Consider the following 7,029-nt stretch of genomic DNA (forward strand, 5'->3'; position numbering starts at 1 on the left):
AGTGATACTGCCTTGGCAACACAAGAAGGGGTCACTATGAGTCAGGGCCAACTTGATGGCACGTAACAACAACAACAACAAATACCTACCTAGGGCGCTCTGGTGGTGTAGTGCCTAAGGCACCTGACCGCTAACCAGAAGGCTGCTGGTTCAAATCCACCAGCCACTTCGTGGAAGAAAGGTTAGACAATCTACTTCCGTAGAGATAACACCTCAGAAACCCAAAGAGGGGTCGCTATGAGTCAGATCCAACTCTACAGCCCTGGTAGGCCAGTGGTTAATTTTCAAAAGGTTAGTGATTCACACCCACTAGCTCTAAAGGAGAAAGATGTGGCAGTCTGCTTCCCTAAGGATTTACAGCTTTAGAAACCCTGTACGGTAGTTCTACCCTGTCCTATAGAGTCCCTATGAATTGGAATCAACTCAATGGCAGTGGGTTTCGTATGAAAAGCTACTTAGGAGTCCTGGTGGCACAGTGTTAAAAAGCACTCGACTGCTAACCAAAAGGTCAGTGGTTCGAACCCACCAGCAGCTCTGTGAGAGAAAGATGTGGCAGCCCACTTCTGTAAAGATCTGCAAGCTTGGAAGCCCTATGGGGCAGTTCTACTGTGTCCAAAAGGGTCACTATGAGTCAGAATTGACTCAGCAGTGGTTTGGTTAGGTATTAATACCTATCTCCTCCTTAGTGAGAAAATGAGAGATAACAATCTGGGGCAGGCTATGAGCAATCAAAAGTTGCTAATTAAACACAGAATGTCATTACTTGCTCCACTATTTTTGTGGGAGAAAAATCCCATGTGTGAGAGGGTGAAAGGAGCCCTGGTGGCACAATGGTTAAGTGCTCAACTGCTAGCCAAAAGGTTAGTGGTTCAAATCTACCCAGCAGACCTGGTGATCTGGTCCTGTAATGATTACAGCCTAGAAAAACCTGAGGCAGTTCTATTCTGTCACACGAGCTGGCTATGAGTCGCCATCACTGTGTCAACAACAACATGAGAGGGTGAAGTGAGATACCAGATAAATCCCAACCGGATCTCACCACCCATCCAAAGGGAAGAGGGGGGTGGTTTCGTTTCTCTTATTTATTTAGTTAGTTAGTTTGGTTTTTTTATTGCGATGAAAACATAAACACCACAACATCCATCAACACAACTTGCACATTTACAACTCAGTGACATTTTTCACATTGTGCCATCATTGTTATCCTCATTCAAAACATTCCACCACCATTAACAAAAACTCAGTGCCTCCCAAACAAATCCCCCTTTCCTTCTTCCTCCCACCCCTGGTAATCATTAATAATCTTTGGCTTCTATAGATTTGCTTATTTCATGTAAGTGAGATCAAACAGTATTTGTTCTTTTGCAACTGACTTATTTTGCTCAACATGTTTTAAAGGTTCATCCATGTCGTGGCATTCATCAGGACTTCATTTCTCTTTACAGCTGCATAATATTCCAAACATATATACTACATTTATCCATTCATCTAAAGATGGCCATTTCAGTTGTTTCCACCTTTTGGCTACTGTGAAAAGTGCTGCAACAAACATTGGTGTACAGGTTTCTGTTTGCATTCCTGCCTTCACTTCTTCTGAGTATATTTCTAGGGTTGGGATTGTTGGGTCATATGGTAATTATATGTTTAACTTTTTGAGGAACTGCCAACTGTATTCCACAGTGGCTGCACCATTTTACATTCCTGCCAGCAATGGATGAGGGTTCCATTTTCTCTGCAACGTCACCAACACTTCATTGGCATGGTTTGGTGGTGTAGTGCACCTAAGTGCTAACCTGAAGGGTGGCGGTTCAAACCCACGAGCCGCTCCTCAGAAGGAAGACTGGGCAATCTACTTCTGTAGTGATATTGCCTTGGAAACCCAAGGAGGGGTCGCTATGAGTTGGGACCGACTCAGTTTGGTTTTTTGGTAATAGCAAATGATGTAAGAGCATCTTTTCATGTGCTTGTTAGCCATTTGAATAACCTCTTTGGTGAAATGTCCAAGTCCTTTGCCAATTTTTTTATTGTTAACTTGTAGTTTTATATATATTTTTTGTATATTAGGCCTTTGATATATGGTTCCCCCAAATTTTCCCAATCTGTTGTCTTTTCACTTTGTTGATAGTTTTTTGTTTGTTTTTAATAAAATAAAATGTAATTCATACATGAATCAGAACAGAGATAGAGAATGTCAATACAATGCCACATCAGGGGTCTGAAACAACAGTTCATTATCTTTTCTACAAAAGCCATATATCTTTTCCTCTAATCAAGTGGGGTTAAATGTTTCATAATCAGGGTTGTAGGGGATGAGGGAGGTTATAGACAAAGAATCTTTGGGTGAAACCGGCCCAAATTGTGTAACTTAAGTTCCACCAAACTCTTCTGGCAAGCTTCCATTTCCCTTTGCCTAAACCATGTTTCTCCACCTCCTACAGGCCTTTCCTTTTTCTAAGTTTGGAGCCGTGGTTCTAACACTGTGACCTGGGGTTTCACATTCAGCATCACACTTTGGCTAGTGGTTGGACAATATTTTACACTCCTCGTAATATCCTCCACCAATATTAAGGCATATATCGTGTTAAAAAAGTATTATTTTATGACTTCAAAATATGTGTATTTTTAAAAAAACAGTGTTACTGTAGTTTAGGAGCTCCTGGGTAGTGCAAATGGTGAAGTGTTCAGCTGCTAACTAAAAGGCTCGAAGTTCAAATGCACCGAAAGGCACCTTGGAAGAAAGACCTGCCAATTTACTTCCAAAAAATCAGCCACTGAAAACCCTACGGTAAACAGTTCTACTCTGACATACGTGGGGTTGCCATGAGTAGGAATCAACTCGAAAACAACTGGTTTTTTATACATATTCTAGTCAACAGTATTGTACCAATGCCAATTTCCTGGCTTTGATATTTTACTACTGTCTTAGTTCTCTAGTGCTGCTAAAATAGAAGTACTACAAGGAGATGGCTTTAACAAACAAGAACTTATTCTTTTGCACTTTAGGAGGCTAACCCACTGTCGTCAAGTCAGATCTGACTCATAGTGACCCCTCCTTGGGTTTCTCAGGTAGTGGCTGGTACTTCTACAGAAGTAGATTGCCCAACCTTCCTTCCAAGGAGTGGCTGGTGGGTTTGACCCACCAGCCTTCTGGTTAGCAGTCAAATGCCTTAGGCACTAGAAGTCCAAATTCAGAGTGCCAGCTCTACTGGCTGCGTGAAGGCCCCTTGACCTTGGGCTTCAGCTCTGTCTCTTGTTCCAGGCCCACAGGAGCTAGAGATATCTCCTGACTCACATACCTGCTAGCTGCTGAGGCTGACAAATCCAAGGTCAGCAGGGAAAATGGCACAATCCCAAAATCATCAGGCAACATTGCAGGCCACTGATTCAAATCTAGGAACTAGAGATGAAGACTCTGCCGATGCAGGACCAAGATGGGCCACAAAACTAGAGACCTTTCTCAAAGCTTCTCCATATATACTGGAAGCAGCTGGAAGCAGGCCACACCCTGAAGGCAATTCCCCTTCCAGTGATTAACGTCTCACAGACGTTAATCCACCATGGAGGTGATTACCATCTTGCCATGGGGAATAACTACATCCACCTGCCAAGCCATTCAAAACCATGGCCCAGTCAAGCTGACATACAACCTTAACTACCACAAATACTGTTGTATAAGATGTCACAATTGGGGAAAGCCGGGTGAAGAGTTTATGGGACTCTATGTACTTACCTTTGCAGTATCTTGTGAGTACACAGTCATTTCAAAATAAAAGCATATAAAGGTTAAAAAAAATTAAATCAACTATGGCTCAGTTTGCTCAAATTCTGAAAAAAAGAAGCATAGATTGTGTGGATTTGGGCACTGAAGAAAGAAGGGATTGCTGGAAAGGTACTCAAGGTATTACAGAACAGTGGTGATTTGCATGTGTTTGTAACATCTTTGCTTCTTGCAAATTATACACACACAGATGCAATTTGCATGAATCCTGCACCTGTGAGAAAATGGAATCAAGCTCAAGCTGTGTTTTATTTTAGGAGATGACTCTATTTCTGGGTTTTGCATAGATCTTTGGGAGCACGTCAGTGGGTTTGTAGTCTTTGTCATCAGTTTGCACGTTTAAAACAAAACAGAGATGATCACACAGAGTTCTGTCTAGGACTCCAAGAGGGTCACACTGAACCTGTCTCTCTGAGGTAAAAGGTGACACAAAGATGGGCAACCACTCAAGAAGCTCATTATCTGCACACATCAGTCAGCCTGTCCATCTTCTTCTGGTACCATCATTTATTAGATATTCACTATAGCAGCTGTGTGTCAGCTACTTTACAAGAAACAAGCTGGCAATGCGATGAGTTTCCTTTTATATATGACCCTTCTGGCCCTGCATTATAATTCTAACAACTGGCTGGGCCACAATCTTACAAGGGATTGGTTAGTTTACTATGCAAATAAGGTGCAAATAAGATCTTTGAAAGGACTATTCGATTACTATGCAAAGTGGATGTCTTTTTTATTGAATTTTTTTAAATTTGTTCAAATTATACACAGCAAAACATTCACCATTTCAACATTTTTACACGCACAAATCAGTGACCTTTGTTACATTCTTCAAGTTGTGCTAACATTCTCACTTCTTTTTCATATTATTCTGCCACCATTATCTTTTTTAAATTTGTTTCTTGAAATAGTATGATTTATTCACATGATTTTCCTTATTTTTTGCCTGTTGTTGAGAGTATACACAGTAAAACATATACCAACTAAATAGTTTTCTGCATGTATAATTCAATGACATTGATTACATTCTTCAAGCTGTGCAAAATGGGTAACTTTTGATCTACTAAGGAAATTGGTTGGGAGCTCTGGTAATGTAGTGCCTAAGGCACTTGACTGCTAACCAGAAGGCTGGTGGTTCAAACCCACCAGCCACTCCTTGGAAGGAAGGTTGGGCAATCTACTTTCATAGTGATACCGCCTCAGAAACCCAAGGAGGGGTCGCTATGAGTCAGATCCAAAACCACTCGACTGGCACATAACAACAACAAGGAAACTGGTTAGTTTGTGGTCTTGCTGGAGGGGCCACAACTTGAAATGATAAGGAGCTTGCTATATAAGCAACTTATTGACACAGATTTTTAGAGAGATACACACAGAGAGAAGGGGCTATAACACTGAAGATAGCAAGAAATGGTGAGACAGTGAGAAGTGGCTGAGAAACAGCAGAGCCTGGTGTCAGTCAGCCTCAGTGGGGTCTGGTGAAAGTTGGCCAAGCCAAAGGGCCTGCCTATGAGCACAGCCAAGAAAGAACTAAGAACTGTCTTGGATGGAAGCTGTCTGATTGACAAACTGTATCCTTTTTCCTGAGTTGTTCCTGTTACTTTCAAGTTGATCCTGATCCTGAGTTATAACCTGTTCTTCCCCCATAAGCCCCTTAATTGTAAGTACAGTTCATGAGTTTTGTGAGACATTGCAGTGAATTACTGAACCCAAAGACAGAAGGAAGAGTACTGAGGCAAGGGAGAGCAGAGAGGCTAGAGATGATAAGAGTGGTACAGCAGCTTAGAGAACACGAACATCTGGGACATCTTTAACCTCCACCTTGTAGAAACCAGCTTTGTGCTGATTCTTATTAAAGAAATTATTCATTTAAAGCTAAAGAAGGAATTTAATTATCTTTGGTCCAGCCAGGAAAGAGAAGTGGGTGATCAAATAGCTGTCATCATGGTGTTATGCCAAACCTCATAACAGATATCCCCTGTACATAAGAGCTTAGAATTTAGAAACAAAGGGTTGTACATGTATTAGAATAAAAGTAGGTCCAGAACAACTAGATAGTGCCAAGCTACCATTGCTAACTGCTCTAAAAGGAATCACAATAGAAGGTTCCAGATGGAATAGGAGAAAAATGGGCAACAAAACTCAAAATCATAAAAAAAATAAAAAAAAAAATTAGGCTTATGGGTCTGATAGAGACTGGTGGAACTCCAAGACTATGGCCCCTAGACACTGTTCAGGCCTGCAGCTGAACTCGTGTGGCTCAACTTTCAGCCAAACGATAGAAAAACCTATATAATGAATACTAACACCAGGGAGGTATGCACTCCTTAGAACAATCAACAATACGAGACCAAAAGGGCAGCAGTTGCCCAGGGATAAAGCTCAGAAGACAGGAAGGGATAGGAAAATGGGACAAATGGTAATAGTAAACGCAGAGAGGAAGTAGGAAGAATGCTGTTACACTGTCACAAAACGTGTACAAATCCTTGCATGGAAAACCCTTTTGCTCTGAATGCTTGCACCCAAATCACAATAAAAAGCTAAAAAAATAAAAATTTTTAAGAAAAGAGTAAAAGTAGGAAATTAAGAGAAAGGTGTGATGCAGGAATACACCAAATGCAGACTAAAGATTACTTCATATTGGGATAATAAGACAAATTATGATATAATTACAATTAGAAATAGATCAACTGAGAATTTCATATCCCTTTCATTGTTCTTCAGTTTTCTCTACTGAGTCCTAAGAAAGCACATGGAACTAAAACTCAAACTCACTGCCGTTGAGTCAGATCCAACTCATAGTGATCCCTCCTTGGGTTTCCGAGGCGGTATCACTACGGAAGTAGATTGCCCAACTTTCCTTTCGAGGAGTGGCTGGTGGGTTTGAACCACCAATCTTCTGGTTAGCAGTCAAATGCCTTAGGTAGGCACTATGCCACCAGAGCTTCCACATGGAACTAGAAGTCAAAATGATTTCTTTCTATGTTCACAAGTATTCACTGAAAGCCAGCTACATGTAAAGTCAAATAAGATACAATCCTTGTCAGAATTTTGAATTCAGTTTTGAATATCATAATGTCTTCCCAACAAAGACACACCTTTTGTCCTTAGATGTGATGAAACGTAACCTCCAGTATATTAACTGAATTGCCTATGTGCATATAACTAATAAGCCAAGGAATAAAAACAAGATTTTCAGTTAGTCTGGTGTACTATTCTTTCAAGTTTCTCCTAATTATATCACTTTCCAA

The sequence above is a fragment of the Orycteropus afer genome, unplaced genomic scaffold, assembly GCF_000298275.1.
Source record: "Orycteropus afer afer isolate SDZICR_OR568_19922 unplaced genomic scaffold, OryAfe1.0 scaffold00028, whole genome shotgun sequence".
NCBI classification, from domain to species: domain Eukaryota; kingdom Metazoa; phylum Chordata; class Mammalia; order Tubulidentata; family Orycteropodidae; genus Orycteropus; species Orycteropus afer.